The sequence below is a fragment of the Trichosurus vulpecula genome, chromosome 2 (assembly GCF_011100635.1).
Source record: "Trichosurus vulpecula isolate mTriVul1 chromosome 2, mTriVul1.pri, whole genome shotgun sequence".
NCBI lineage: Eukaryota > Metazoa > Chordata > Mammalia > Diprotodontia > Phalangeridae > Trichosurus > Trichosurus vulpecula.
In genome coordinates this window covers 459,098,585-459,114,543 of record NC_050574.1, presented here as the reverse complement: position 1 = coordinate 459,114,543, position 15,959 = coordinate 459,098,585, and the positions used below count along the sequence as shown (strand labels likewise).

At 41.0% G+C, this 15,959-nt stretch overlaps 1 protein-coding gene across 2 annotated transcripts in view; it reads left to right on the top strand.

Annotated features, from left to right (window-relative positions):
• The first annotated feature begins 6,884 nt into the window (after positions 1–6,884).
• The window catches only part of TAB3 (TGF-beta activated kinase 1 (MAP3K7) binding protein 3), a 90,865-nt gene continuing 81,790 nt past the window's right edge, over positions 6,885–15,959 (top strand). The window contains exon 1 of one of the 2 annotated variants that reach the window (XM_036744551.1): positions 6,885–7,004. The gene's annotated coding sequence lies outside the window, so the exon portion shown is untranslated. The remainder of the gene's footprint in view (positions 7,005–15,959) is intronic. The other variant, XM_036744553.1, reaches the window with a different exon arrangement.

The window sequence follows — 15,959 nt, the reverse complement described above, 5'->3', positions numbered from 1 at the left end:
GAGCAAGTATAAAAGTGTGGCATGGTCCTGCGAGAATAATATTGGGGATGTTAAATTTCAGAATGACTTGGGGCAGGTAGGTGGTGCAGCCAATACAGCACTGGGTCTGGAGTCAGGAAGATCTGAGTTCAAATTGGGCCTCAGACACTTACTAGCTATGAGACCCTGCCCAAGTCACTGACCTCCATAGGCCTCAGTTTCCTCATCTGTAAAATGAGCTGGAGAAGGAAATGACTGACCACTCCAGTATCTTTGCCAAGAAAACCCCACTAGGGGGCGCAAAGAATTGGACATGACTGAAAGAACTGAACAACAACAAAGCTGCTCTGGAGGAACTAAAGTCAGTAAGCCCAGATGAACCCAGTCAAGGGTACTGAAAGGATTGGCAGATGTGATGGCTGAGTGATTGTTCATTATCTTTGAAAGACCATGGAAAGTGGTAGAAGTGTCACAGGGTTGGAGAAAGGTAAAAGTTCCAATTTACAGAAAGAGGGAAGAAAGTAGCATCTGACAAATATAGTCAAATAAGATTGTCTTTGATACTTGGCAAAATTCTAGATCTTCTTATTAAAGGGATGATTAGTGAATATCTAGGAAGTGAGTTCAAAGCATGGCTTCACAGACAGGCCATGGTGGAGCTCACAGGCATGGCAGTTTCCTTTCTTGACAGGATTACTTAACCGGTAGAACAAGAGATAGCTATAGATATAGGTCACCAAACTAGCTTCTTAGGAAAGCATTTGACAAAGTCTCCTAAGCTAATTTTGTGAAAAAGAGGGAGAAATATAGGCTAGATAGTGGTACAATTAAGCAAGCAGATTTATAAGTTGTCCATAGGCCAGATACAAAGAGAAGTCAAGGAAGGAGGTGCCCCAGGGAACTGTGGTTAGCTCTGTACTGTTAGAGATTTTTATCAATGACTTCTTTCCAAATAGCATTCTCCATCTTTCACATCTGGTGAACTCCACTTATGACAAAGATTTTTTAAAAGAGGAAAAATGGCATTCCAGAAAGTCACCAACACATCAACCATGCCAGATTGTATATGCAATGTTTCATATCTAATTCTCTCTACCACTGCAATGAAGGGATATAGGTGTATTTTTTCTATTCTTCTCCAGAGACCAACTTGGTCATCATAATTGTACAACACACAGCAACAGCTTAGTTAAATAAGTGAAGTTGGGTAAGTATATGTGTCTGTTGTAGGAGAGTTTTTGATTTAAGTAAGTATTGGATGAGGTGGTTTGTGAGGGCCCTTCCAATTCTATGATTTTCTGGTACATACCACTTGGGGGACACAAACACACAGCTACTCCAGCTAAGTTACCTAGAAACACCAGACTTCTAATTCTCAGCTATACTGTCTGATAGACTTATCACACTTGACTCACTTGCTCTTCCTTCTTATTCTTTCTAACCTACATGCTCAGCTCTGTAGTTATGAAAATTAGGAATAACATTCCAGAGGCCTTGAACCTCCCCCACTTTTATTTGTTACCTGCAGTCAGTGATCGAGTGGGAGAGAGGATGATAGATTTGCTAGGGCTATTGCTGCCTGTTTTTTGCTAAGTCAACTGCTCTCTCTTCTTAATTCAGATGACAATTAGAGAACTGTCAAAATATGTAATTGTAGGGAAGTTGATCTTTGACCAGCCTCTCAGCTTGGAAGTCCCAGAGTGTAATCACAAGGTGCTGAGTGGTTAAATTAAGCGCAAAGATGCCTCCAGCCGTGATCCTGTGTGAACAACTCTTCCTGACTAAAGGGAGAAATTTCATTGGATGAGAAGCAATTAAACATCGCTTTTACAATACATTAAATAACTAAGCCGAAGGGACAACAGTTTAGTTCAAGGAAACGCAAGTTTAGGGGTACCTTGTGGAAGAGACTCCTGCAGGGTGAGAAGGAAGGGATTTCTCCCTCCACTCCCACTCCCATTCGCATGGAGTCTAGCGGCACCTTGCCCAGAGGGAAACATTTCATCTAGCAGTTTGAGTTTGCTAGTTGGAGAAAGTGTAAGGCACAATTGAGGCAGAGGAGGCGTGCGCTCCAGACATACGTGGAGGCAAAAAGGCAGTCATTTGAGAGAGGATGCCTTTTTGAAGAACGGAACCACAGACAACAGAGGAGGAGAGGAACAGATCAGGGCATCACAGAATTTGAGAACTGGAAGGGACCTCAATAGTTATATAGTCGAACCTATGCATGTTATACTCAACAGGTCTCTATTTGAAGAGCTCCAAAACCACCACTTCTTGAAGCAAGTCATTTCACTTTTGGCTAGCTCTAATTGTTAGCAAATTTTCCTAGAAATCAAGCCTTAATTGGCTTCTTTGAAACTTCCACTAATGGTTTCTGGTTCTGCCTTCTAGGGCCAAATAGAATAAGTACATAATTTCTCTTTCGCATGACAGATTTTCATATACTTGAACATGACCATCATGTTCTCCAAATCTTCTTTTCTCCTGGCTAAAGGTGCCCAGCTCCTTCAAACAATACTTGTATGTCAAGATCCTAAAGCTCTTCACTGTCTTGGTTGCCCTATTTTAGACACTGTAAAAATGATCAATATCCTTTTAAATCATGGTGCCCGGAAACACACACAGTATTTTATCTAAGGTCTGACAAGGTCAGCGCTCTATGCGTTGGAAGCTATGCCCCTTCTACTGAAGGCGAAAATTGCAACTTGGCTGCCGTACCACATTTCTAACATATCAGACTGGAGGTCATTCATTGTAGGGTCCCTCTTCACCCTTCTTCCTCATCTCATATCACTTGGATGCCTTCTTCACCCTGTCTTACAGGAAGAGGTGGCCTCATTCCTTACCAAAGCAAACCCCTGCGCAAGCTATCCTATTTCATTCCATTTCCTTCAATATATTGCCCCTTTTGTTATTTGCATGCTGTACTTATCTTTAATCTCTCCCTATCTACTGACTCTTTCCTACTACCTACAAACATCCCCACGTTTTCTCTATTCTCAAAAGATCCTCAAATGATCCATCCCTATCATCATTCCATACATCTTCTGCCCTCTGTAGCTAAAATCCCTTGAGAAGGCCAGCTTCAATAGTGCTTCCACTTTCCCTCCTCTTTTTAATCCCTTTAATCCCTTTTAATCCCATGGCTTTAATTCCTTATAATATGGCTTTCAACTTCATCATTCCACTAAAACTGCTCTTTCCATAGTTACCAGTCATCTCTTAATTGCTAAAGCCTAACCTTTAAAACCTTTTCTCAATCCCCATTCTTCTTGCTCTCTTTGCATCTTTTAGCACTGTTGATCATTCTCTCCTTCTTGATACTCTCTTCTTTCTGGTTGTCTCCTGGTTTTCCTCCTATTTATCAGATAACTCCTTCTCAGTTTCCCTTGCTGGATCTTCATCCAAGTCATACCCTCTATTTGTGAGTATCCGCCAGGGCTTTGTCCTGGGTACTCTTTCTCTTGTCCCTCTGTACTACTTTACCTGATGATCTCATCAGCTTCCATGGATTTCATTATTATTTCTATGCTGATGATTCTCAAACCTACATAGCCTGTCCTAACCTCTCTGCTGACTTCCAGTCTGCCATCTCCAACTACCCTTCAGATATCTTGAACTGGACGTCCAGGAGACATCTTAAGCTCAGCATGTCCCAAACTGGACTCCTTATCTTCCCCCAAATCCAAACTTCTCTATTACTGGCAAGGACACCATTAGCCTCCCAGTCCCCCAGGTTCCCATTAGGTATCATTCTTGACTTCTCGCTATGTCCCACCTCTCCCTCATTTCTCACCCCCCCCTATATCCAATCTGCTACCAAGATCTATCAATTTTGCCTTTGTAGTATCTCTCAAGTACACCCCCTTCTCTCTTCTTACACTGCCACCATTCGATGCAGGCCTTTATCACTTCTTATTTGGACTATTGCAAAAGCCTGCTGGGGGTCTGCCTGTCTCCAGTTTCTCCCTATCCCATCCCTCCTCCATTCAGCTGCCAGAGTGATTTTCTATAAAGCTCTGGTCCTATCACGTCAACATCCCTACCTCCCACTCAATAAACTTCAGTAGTTTCCTTTTGCCTCCAGGATGCAAAATCCTCTGCTTGGCATTCAAAGCCAATCATAATCTACTTCCTCCTCCCCAATACACACTTTCCAGTCTTCTTACATCTAATTCCCTGAATTGTACTCTTAGATCCAGTGACAAGGACCTACTTGCTATTCCATGAATAAGACACTCCATTTCTTAGGTCCAGGAATTTTCTCTGCATGTCTCCCTCCCCTTCTTGAATGCTCTCCCTTTCAGCTTTCCTGTCTTCCTTTAAGTCCCAACTAAAATCCCATCTTCCGCAGGAAATCTTTTTTAACCCCTCTTATTTTAGTGCCTGTATTCTTTTAATTATTTACTATTTATTTTGCACATAGTTTGTAATTTATTTGCTTGTTGTCTCCCCCATGAGAATGTGAGCTCCTAGTGCACGGGGACTGACTTTTGCCTCTTTATGTAATCCTAGCATTTAGCTTCGACCCTGGTGCATGGTTGGTGCTTAGTACTTACTGATTTGGTAGTCCACTAAAACCCCCAAGTCTCTCTTTCAGAACAACTTCTATGCCTCCTCCATCTTATGTTTGTGTAGCTAATGTGTCTGTGTATGTGTGTGTGTGTGTGTGTGTGTGTGTGTGTGTGTGTGTGCTCAAACAAAAGTCTTTACATTTATCAGTATTTAATTTTTAATCTTATTAGATTCAATTCAAGGCTTTAGTCTCTTTAAGATGCTTTTGGATTCTGACATCAAGGGTGTTAACTATCCTTATCTTTGTGTCATCTAAAAATTTGACTCTGAGAACTCAGATAAGCAACCTGTTCATCGGAGACACTATATTCAAGGGGAACTATGTGAGTTCACAAAGTGACAAAGGACACCCGGGCTCCCTCGTATCAGAAGTTGTGAGCAGCCTCTGCCACATGTGTATTCTGTATGTGTATCTCATTAGCACTATACTCTGATTCTTTCCATGGATACTGTGTATCTGTGGGAGAATGCACCTAGGTTTATGGGGATAATTTTCCAATCTACTATTTTTACTACACCATTAGTAAATATCTTTGTTAAAAGCTAATTGTTTTTCACTGCCTGATTGTTAATGGGAAGAAGTTCATGGGGTCTTTATGTTAGGAGTACCGACCCACAGAGTTACCCTCGGAACCCTAAGGTTTCAGCTACCCTTTAGAAACTTAACCCACTGCTACGAGAACAAGTTGAGGAAGTTGCCCGGAGGGTGTTTCATAATCAAATGTGAAATGGTGAGGTAGAGAATTGCTAACTTTGCAAAGTCAAAATTAAGCTACATAGTCTTACATAGGTTATTCCATTCGCGAAGTTTTGCTATCTTTTCTGGAATTTGGTGCTGTATCCCTCCAAAAATCAGAACATATGGTTGCCATATAGTCCGATAATACATATAATTTAGAAAAGGGATCCATCATTTAGCGCCAAAATAGGACAAACATCACGGAAGCGGGCAGAATTTGATTTTAACCTCAGAGGATTTAGACAATAGCTATATGCGATCTTTTGATTTGTAACGTACACACTCACAACTGGGTGAAGTGCGGGCTGCGAGTTATCGCCACAGTGATTTTCTATCCCACTAAATTTCCTTGCAGATAGGGAACCTGGGATTCAGTCTGCGGATTCGCCAGGGTCACTGAGCTAGTACCTGGTGCGACATTCATCACTCCAGTGTCCTTTCCATCCACCATCCGCTAAGGACAAGAGCTTAGACTCGATGGTGCAGCCACTGAGGATTTCTAAATTGCGGACCGGAAGAATCGACTGGAGGAATGAGAGACCGAGGGAGGGGGGCCGGCTAGGAAACAGAGCTAGGTTCCGAACCACGGCGGCGGCTGCAAGCATTAATGTTACGGGACTCAGGATTTTCCACGGGATGACCAAGAGAATGATCAGGCCTTCATGAAACTGGGTGGACACGTAGGGAAAGGGGAATCAAAAAAGGCCGCTCTTTGTGGGCAGCTGGAAGCGACCTCCAGGCTTCCCTTCCAGGAATCCCATGCCTGCGGTAAGAGGGCTGGGCCAGGGCGCCGACGAGGCAAGGGCTGACGAGGCGGATCTTTCAAGCAAGAGTCCACAGAACTCGGGGTCCCCTGGGGAGCCGTCAAGCACCATGCCCAAGTGTCCTGGGAAAGCGATGCTCAAGAACTTCTAATTCTGCATTGGATCCTGCCACTTTTTCCAGCTCCTATTAAAACTCTTTCCGTCCCGTATCCTCTCTACTCCTCCACAGAGAAAACAGCTAAAAACCTGACTGAGCTCCCGACCACACTTGAACAGCATGCAGAAGGCTGGTTCTGAGCATGCGCAGATTTCAGACATGCGCAGTACGTACGCTCTCTACTACCTATTTCCGATGCCGGGAGCGCGTTTGCCCCTAAGGCCAATCCGAGGCCAGTTTCGGCTTCGGAGACTCTTCCCAGCACCCTCTTCCTGTATATCACCCTTCCTCCGGCAACTCTCGCGAGATCGCCCTCCCCGGCCCCCGCCGGCGCCATCTTTGTAGCTGGCGGTTGGCTGTGCCGGGCGGTAGCCCGGGAAGCCCGTTGCTTCACTTGCCAACTCCGCGTAAAGGCCGGATCCAGGAAATACAAGGAAGGGGAGGGTGGGAGGCAGGAAAGGGGGCGGCGGCGGCCGTGGCGGCTGCTGCTGCTACTCCGTCCGCGCGGGCGCTCTCTCGCTGCTGTTCTCCGGGATTCCCGGGGTGGGGGGCCCCCGTGCGTGCGCGCACCCCGCGCGGGTGGTGGTGGTGGTGGGGGGAGACGGGAGGGGGGCGGAACCCAAGGGGGAGGGGAAGCTACGCTTGCCCGGACCCCCCGCCGGGAAGAGGAGGCGACGTCGGCCCCACCCGCGGGGCCCGGCACCGGTGGGACGGGCAGGAAGGAGCCCAGGGCGCCCGCGCTGCGGGACACGGGGACTAGGAGGAGGAGCAGCCGCGGCCGCTCAGGGTGAGAGACCTCGCGGGGCACCGGAGCCCGCCCCCTTGCACTTGTTGGGGCCGGGAAGGGGGCTGGGGGTGCTGGAGGGGGGTGTCTCCGTGAGCCCGGGGCGATGCGGGGGGACCGGGTGCCCGAGTCTGCCTGGCTGACTGCCTCCCTCCTGCTCGGCCCCCTGGACTGGGGCGTGGGGCTGGTGCTGCCGGGACGTGGGAAGGCTGGGTGCAGGTGTAGCTGGGGGGGGGGGCGCGGTAGAGCCGGCCCTGGAATCGGGGTGGGGTGCGGAGCGTGGTGGTGGTCGCTCATCGTCCCCCCGTCCTTCCCCCAAAGAGCCAGCATTAGGAGCGAAGGGCCTTGCTTGTCTCTAAGCCTCCTAGTGACTGCTCCGCCGGCAGGTTGTTGTCCTTTACACATTCATTCAGCGTCTGTATTAGGGGAGTTGGGAAGGTGGTGGAATAGTAGTAACTACATAGTTGCGGTGTTTGCCTTGGGGCTTGTCTCTAGCTGCCTCTGGCTTGGAATAGTGAGTTGGGGAGTGGGAGGGACGGTACCAAAGCTTTCCCCCTTCAATCTCCCCTTCCCCTCTTCCTGGAGAATGAGCATCCCGAGGAAGGGCTTGACTCTCCTCAGTAAAGGACTTCGGTGGCCTGCTTTGCTTGCGGGCTTTTGATCATTGCACCTTTATTCAGCGTGTCTATTTAGGGGAATGAGGAAGGTGATGAGTTGTAGTAGTAACATTAATAGTCGTGGTGCTGTTGTCCTGCTGCTTGTCCCTCTGTAGCTGCTTCTAGAGTCGGGGGTGGGGTAAGAGGGTTTGGAGGTAGGTTTTTGTTTTGGCTTTCCTCCTTCAATGATCTTCCCCTCCCCATTTTACCGTACCTACCCATTCACTCATTCTAAGCTTTCCTGAGTAAGGGTCTAGTTATCCTCCCGTAGGGACCTAGATAGGTCTGGTGCTGATATTCATTATAATTCACTATGTATATTAAGGGGAGCTGGGAGGGTGTGGTGATGGTAGTAAACAGTAATCATGATGTTTTCCTAAAGGTGATTGATAGATGGGTTAGTGAAGTAGAGAGCAGAAGTGAAAGTTTGTTAATTAATTGCATTAATTAATATTTTGTTCATTTACCTAAAAAAACCAGGAGTTTTGTAGTTTATTAACAGATTTGATTCAGTTTCTATTTTGAAATTTATCACTTTATTAATATTTATGCAAAGTACAGAATTGCATTATTGGACCTAAAGTTTACATTATTTAAATATTTGGAGGCATTTAAGGTAGCTATCTTTAAATTATTTAAAAAGATTAAAATTCACTTTTATATTGATAGGTCTGTCAGTTTTGCATGTTCATCAGTGATATTCGTTACTGGATATCTATTTTAATAAGTTACAATTCTTAGTCCTGGCATATACAATTTTTGGAATTAGTAGAAAAAAATAATAACTTTCTAGAATTGGCTATTTACATGCACTTATTTTTTTCTTAACATTTGCAAGAAGGCAAAATGCTTTTTAATTTTCTTGCTTTAGACATCAACTATTTGTAGCAAAACAGGGAAATTTTAGAAATGAATAAAAAGGAGAAAACATTGCAGTAGGAATGGACTATTGACATGGAGGCATCAGGTTTTGTGAAGTGAAACCTATTGTGAAATTTCATCTTTGTAAATTTGTTGTATTGTCTTGTACGCATTGGAAGTTTTTGAGGAGGTATTTCTATTTTGGCTAACCAAATCAGCATATGTGATAGTGTTTTTTCTTAACGGGGCCCACATGTTTTCTAAAGTTATTAACTTAAAGGAAATACTCATTTCAGTGTAGGTTAATTTTAATTAAAAAAAAATTCATTCTGGTGTTGAGATAATATGATTGTCAGAATCTATAGTCAGTCTTAGACCACTTCCTAATGGAGGTCTCACACACAAATGATTATCTTATCAAGTGTATAGAATTGTATTTTGCATAGTTATATAAAAAATGAAATTTTTCATTATAAAGTTTCATTTGCGTTGCTCTTATCGTGGTTAACTAAAAGTATGTGTATTTTTTCAAGTCTGTGTCTATTACATAGCCAAGAGAACACATAATTTGATTAGAAAATTGTTTTTAATAGGTCTTTATTGATGTCTTTTGTTTTTTAACATCATGATGGTTTTTCCTAATATCTCTCTCTCCTCCCCTCCCAGAGAGCCATCCCATATAACAAATGGTATTTTTAAAGACAACAAAAAAGAGAAGGAAGAAAAATTGGCGTAATCACTCAATTGAAATATTCCTAAAATATGTGCAATGTTCAACCCTCGTGGACTTCCATGAAGGGGTGATTTAGCAGTGCCCTCTCATATCTCTTTTTTCAAGTCTTGCTTAATCTTTATGATTTTGCTAGGTTCACTTTTGGTGTGTGGTTGTTTTTTTTCCATTTACATTGTTGTAGTCATTGTGTAGATTTTCTTGGCTCTGCATACTTCATTCTGCATCAGTTGATCTCTTAACATGCATCTCTGTATTCATCATATTTATTATTTCTTAAACTACAGTTACATGTACATATGACATATTTTTTAAGTGTACCCCAGTTGATGGTCATCTACTTTAATTCCAGTTCTTTGCTTTCACAAAAAGTGCTGCTATAAATATTTTGTTCTATATAGGGACTTTCTTATCAATGGCTTCTTTGAGGAATAAACCCGGTAATGGAACCTCTGGGTCAAAGGTTGTGGATATTTTAGTCACTTTTTTTTCAATAATTCCAAATGGCTTTCCAAAATGGTTTTACCGATTTTAGCTCCATCAACAGTATATTAGTGTGCCTATCTTTTTATGATTCCTCCATTGTTGACTATTGCCATTTTTTGACATCTTCACTAATTTGCAGGGGCTGAGGTGAAACCTTAGGGTTTTTGATTTGTGTTTCTCTTATTATTATTGATTTGGAGCAGTCTTTCATGTGTTTGTTAATACTTTACAATTCTTTTGAGAACCATTTGTTCATATCCTTTAACTCATTATCTGTTGGGGAATGGCTATTTGCCTTATGTATATTTGTTAATTTTTTTATATATACATATTGGATACCAAGCCCTTATCAGAGAAATTTGATACAACGATTTTTTAGTAGAAGGATTTTTATAGAACTGACCTAAAGATTCTTTGGTGATACCTATCTGAAACCTAAAATCAATGAAGGATGTTGATCTTTTTTGCCTCCCATTTCAACATGCCTGTGTTATGGTAAAGATCAAATGGTTTGCTTCATCAGTTCTGCACAGTAATTTAAACTGCATCACTGACAAAATGATTATATATCAAAAATAACTTGGATTTTGTGAATTTGCCACTTAAGATAATTTAATTATATCTACTCTAGCCAGTGAAATATTTAATAGCTGGCAATGTGCTTCTCTTTTGGTCCTTCCTTGGCTTCATTGGAAAAGTTTCAGACCCACGCCATCAGTTTCAGAAGATATAGCCGCTGAATTTGACACACCTCTTTAGGAGTCAGTGAGGGGAAAGTTCCCTGGGCTTTGAGCCATGGTTGTAGGTGAAACTGAAGGAACAACTTGCTGTTGGATGGTTATCGATCACTTAACTGTCCTTTCACTTGTTTTCTGCTTTTGCTTCTCTGGTGTATGATTACTACATCTCATTTTCCCTGCACAAGAAATATGCTTCCAATTTGGGTGGAATGATAAGGCTGGAGGGGCAGCAGCAGAAAACAGAAAAGGATTGTAAGTGATTGGTACTTGAATTTTATTCATTTGGATTCACCCATAGTCTTAGTCCCTGCCTGGAAAGTCCTAAAAGAACTGGTATAGGATTAACAGGATCCAGATCAAGTAGATTTGGCAGGATCTGTGACCTGAGTCTTTTGGAAATCGAGAGTATACAAGACCAGGAGGGGAAGAAGTATATATTGCAGATTCTTGGGGATAGTTTATGTGCTGTGGGCTGATTTCATCTCAAGTATGTAACTTTCAAAATTTTGTAATTTTTTTGTTTTAAACTAAGGTTAAATTTTTCCTTTAAGTCTGAATTAGTGAGCTTTTATTATACTTGAAAGAGAAATTTCTCAATGAACGATTTGAAAAAGGGTATGTGTGTCTGTTGGTTTACATGTAAGGATAATTTGTCAGTTGAGTAAATATTTAAAATTTGCCATATTTTAAAGTAATAGAAATGCTCATAAAAACCTTCTGAATTGATTTAGGGCTTTTCTTATAGGTTAGAGAACAGATACTATGGAATCATCTTTTTATTTTTGGTATTTTTCTATTTCAAAATATTGGTGAAAATATGAAAAATTACTGGAACACGATAAATATTCAGATGGCATAATATATATCACATATAATGTATGATATAAGATGTTGTTAGTTTAAATATTTTCCACAGACCAGATAACACAACCTTTAGTCACTTATATTACCAGAAATAATTTATTTTATATGCTAGATAGAAAGTACACCAACACTCCTCCCCCTACCAAAAAAAAAAAAAAGATGAAGCTTTTTGGAAGTAAAAAAATGTCTCATTCTTCTAGTCCTCACAGGGCAGAACTAGGAACAAGTGCTTAAAATCGCCTAGAAGCATTTAAGGTTCAACATAAGGCAATAACCCAGCATTTCTAAATCTGTGAACCTGAGAAGAACAAGCAATAGTTTCAGGGAATGGTAGATCTAGTGAAGTTTTAAGGATAGGTCAGACAAGGCATTATTTGAAGGCAGTAGGTAAAGTTAAAGATTGGAGATGATTGGGAGGAACAGTTACTAAAAAAGACAGGAGGGGATGGGATGAACGTAGGGGCTGGTCTTGGCAAGGAGAAGGGTCACTTCATGGTCAGAAACTAGGGGGAAGAAATAAGGGGTGATACCATAGAGTTTTAAGATGAAACAAGCATGGCAAGTATTAACAATAATGTAAGTGGCTTATAGGGTTAATAAATATACAGTAAAAGAAGAATGAGTCCTTTTGGGAGCTAGTAAGATCCCTTTTTTGGAAGTCTTGTCAGGTATGTTGTAGAGGGTATCTTGTTCAAGTAGAATTGGGACTTTAACTTCCAATTATGAGATTTCCTGCGATGTCAAGATTGACAGTGATTGTGTCTGTACTGTATTGGCAAAACCCTGATTTGCATGTACCTGACAGAAGATCTCTGATATATATCACCCAGCAAGCTGATCGCAGGAATTGCTTCTTCTGTGCAGCAATTCCCTCCCCTTGTTATTCTCTTTCCTTTTCTTTTACTGATACAGCCCTTGCTTCTGTCTGGACATTCTCCTGACATTGTCTTACCCTTGTGGCACATGTTAGGAGGTTATTGGGGGAAGGAGAAGGAAAATTAATTTTCTCCAAGCCAGAGTTCGTTTTCCTCCTCTCCAGTCTTTCTCCTCAGCTATCCTCCTCTCCCCCAACTTAGATGACAAGGTATGGCAAATACTGAGCATAGGTCACTTTGTTTCCCATTCTGCATACTCAATTTCTTACCTTGCTTTCATTACTGATTCTATACCCCCATTTTAAACGTTCAGTTCCTCAGAGCTTTGGTCTTATTCCTTAGAACCCATACTTTAGCGTCTCACTTTTGATCCCAGAGATTCCTTATCTCAACCTCCTAGTACCATTTCCTACCAGGTAGCCACTCTTTTGGAACTCTGCTACCAATGACTTTGAGCTCTGGGGTTCTCAGTTTTCACTGCCTTAGGTATGGGAAATAATATGCAGCTGCCAGACTATAGTGAGGTGATGTGTATTCTTGGTTTCCCAAGTTACAACTCAACATTTTTTCTTGTAAAGGTCTTGTGAGCAGGCCTGCACATTTATTCTTCAAACTCTGATTCCCCATAGCTGAACATAGTGCTTTGCATGTAGTAGTGAGTAGTTAATAAATGTTTGGATTGAATTATTTCAGGTACTTGTAGATTAAGCAGATTTTATGGGATAATCTGGGAATCTAGTGTTTCTATGGGAAAATGAGTGATGAGTTCCAAACAATTGGTTTTCCAAGGAACTTTTAGAATATAGTCTATTTGTAAATTAGGGATTGGTTAAACTCTGGATGATAATAGGTAATTGATAGGTGTTTGTAGCTGATGTTTCATTTGATACATGCACTGGATATCTAGACTTGCCTATAGCAAAGATTTTGAAAACAAGACATTTTTTGAATGATGAGTTACCAGATTTACTCCATTTCAGTTTTAATGGTAAGGCATACTTTACGTTGTTATTGATTAGACTCAGATTTACCACAAATGGAATCTATCAATTCCACTATTCCTTGCAAGTTTGGAATTTGTTATTTTTTCATGTTTATTTTATTACGTATATATTTTTATTTTATCACATATATTTAATTTTGCTTCTGACCTTTGTAGTTTTTTTATTAACCTATAGTGGAAGCCACTTAGATAATTGCTAATGCTTGTCGTGGGATGCCTCTTCTTTTCATCTTAAAACTTTTTGATATTATCCCCTACTCTTGCCCCCCCCCCCCAGTTTCTGACTATGAAATGACCCTTCTCCTTGCCAAGACCAGCCAGCCCCTCTAGCTCCCATCCCCTCCTGTCATTTTCATCAAAATTTTCCCTCTCAATCATCTCTTTTAGATCTCTAATCTTTAACTTTACCTACTGCCTTCAATTAACGCCTGTCTGACCTATCCTTAAAACTTCACTAGACTCTACCATTCCCCCAAACTATTGTTTTATGCACCAGTAACCTATATCTCTTTTCCATTTCTTTTAGAAAAAGCTGTCTCCTTACTTCTCCTTCCTGTCTTCTCACTCCAAAATTCTTTTTAATCCGACTGCCAGTCTCATCACTCAGCTGAAACTGGTGATCAGTGATTTCTTAATTACCAAATTTGTTGATTATTTCTCAGTCTTTCTCTATTTTGACCTTACTGCTGCTGTTGATTCTGTTGATCCCCCCTCTCCCTAGTCTCCTTGCCTCAAGCCTCTCCCCGCTCTCCCAACACAGTTGTGAAAGTGATTTTCTTTAAGCTCAGGTCTGAACATGTCGTTATCCTACTTGTAAACTCCAGAGGCTCCCTGTTGTTTCTAGCATAAAATATGAACTTCTTTGTTGAGCTTTTCAAGTCAGTTGCACCCCCCCCCATACCCCCCAGCCCAGCATATCTTTGAGACCTCACTGTACAGTTCTCCTCCTCCCCCACACTCTGATCCAGCCAGACTCTCCATCCCTTCTCTCACACAACTGCCCCATCTCTTGACTTTGCACACCATACATGAGGTACGCTCCCTTTTCACCTGTCTCACAGAGACAGTGATGCTACTTAAGTACCACTTTCTACATGAAGCCTTTCCTGATCTCTTTGTTCCTGTCTCCCTTATATTTGACTAACTTGCATTTGAATTTATTCTGTATGTATTGTTTTTGCCTCCTTTAGAATGTAAGCTTCTTGAGAGTAGAAATTTTCTTTGTATTTATGTTTCCAGTGCTTAGCGCATGACCTAGCACATAGTAGGCACTTAATCAGTGCTTTTTGATTGACTGGTTATGGCCTGATTTTGATACTGCTTTATTATGATAGTATTATTGTCCTATGATAATTTCAATTATCTCCAAATGACAAAAGGTAGTTCTTTCACAGTTTCCAGTTATATTCAGACTTACTCTTATTAGGACTGTCTACTTAAACCTGAGTAATCTGTGTCTCTAATTTATTTCTATTCCTTGTTTTGGCAATTCTTGTGCCCATTTGGCACTGCTTTCTTTACTTTCTCTGAGTTTGTTACTATGTAGTACAGATTCCCAAACATATATCATCAGCTTTCTGTTATTTGCCCTAAACTTAGGAACTAGGTAGAAAGTAGTTATATTTTTTAAGACTAGAGGTGAAACCTTGTTTTTGTATATTAGTCAGTAATGTTTATTGAGCATAAAAATAATTGAAAATCACTGGAAAAAGAAGAGCCACTTGTCATTTTTTTTTAGCCATTTGTTATTATTAGCCATTTAATGTTTTGTTCATTTTGCTGTTGCTAAATGTGGCTACATCGCTTGGATACTAAAGTATTTTAAAGCTATTTTTTTCTTAAATAATAAGAGTATCGAAGTATGTTGGTTACAAACAAGTGTATTGTTTAAACTGAGTGAACTCCAGAGTCTTGAGTACTCATAAAGAGGTAATTGAAAAGTTTCATTTAACATTCATGGCTTCTGTTAAGCCATATCTTCTGTATCAACATCCTCTTGATTATTTTAATCTATTAGTATCTTTGTTTAGAACTTGTGAAAGTTATCTTAATTTTTTAAATAATTAAAAAACTGGGAAAGAGTTTATAATCTTTGAATTAAAATAAAAAGGCATGATATTCATAAGATATTACCAATACTTTTGGGAGTCAAGTTTTGCATTACATTTAATGCTAAACTCCCTAATACTGGCTTTTTTTTTTTTTTTTTTACAGATAGTACTTTATGGCTAACTTATTATGCAAAAACCTCTGAAGCACAAAGGTGTAATAGTAGCTGCTTGTTGCCCATGAAAGGCAACAGAAGACTAAATTGAACACTTAAAATTGTGTATGGCGGAACTGAGCATTGCAAAAACTGTGGCAGAGATTGTTCCCTTCCCCTGTCTGTCCCTTCCTCCCCCATTGTGTCAGCCTGATACGAGTTAACAAGTAATTGATTGACAGAGATATATTCATATTCTAATGGGCCTTATGATTAGTATTTGAAAGTGGTAATGATGCATCTTATTTCCAGGCTTCAGAAAAGTGGTCTGATATACCAGTCTGTAGTGATCCACCAGGGTGGGCTTCAGAAATTCTCCAAGTATTTAAGATGTTCAAGGACCCAGCCTGTTCCCTTTCCACCTCAGGTTTTGATAGAGCCATGATCTTCTCATCAGTGTGGGTATTTATTCCTCATGGTGAATCCTATATGATTCTTTTTTTTTTCCTGGCAGGGCAATTGGGGTTAAGTGACTTGCCC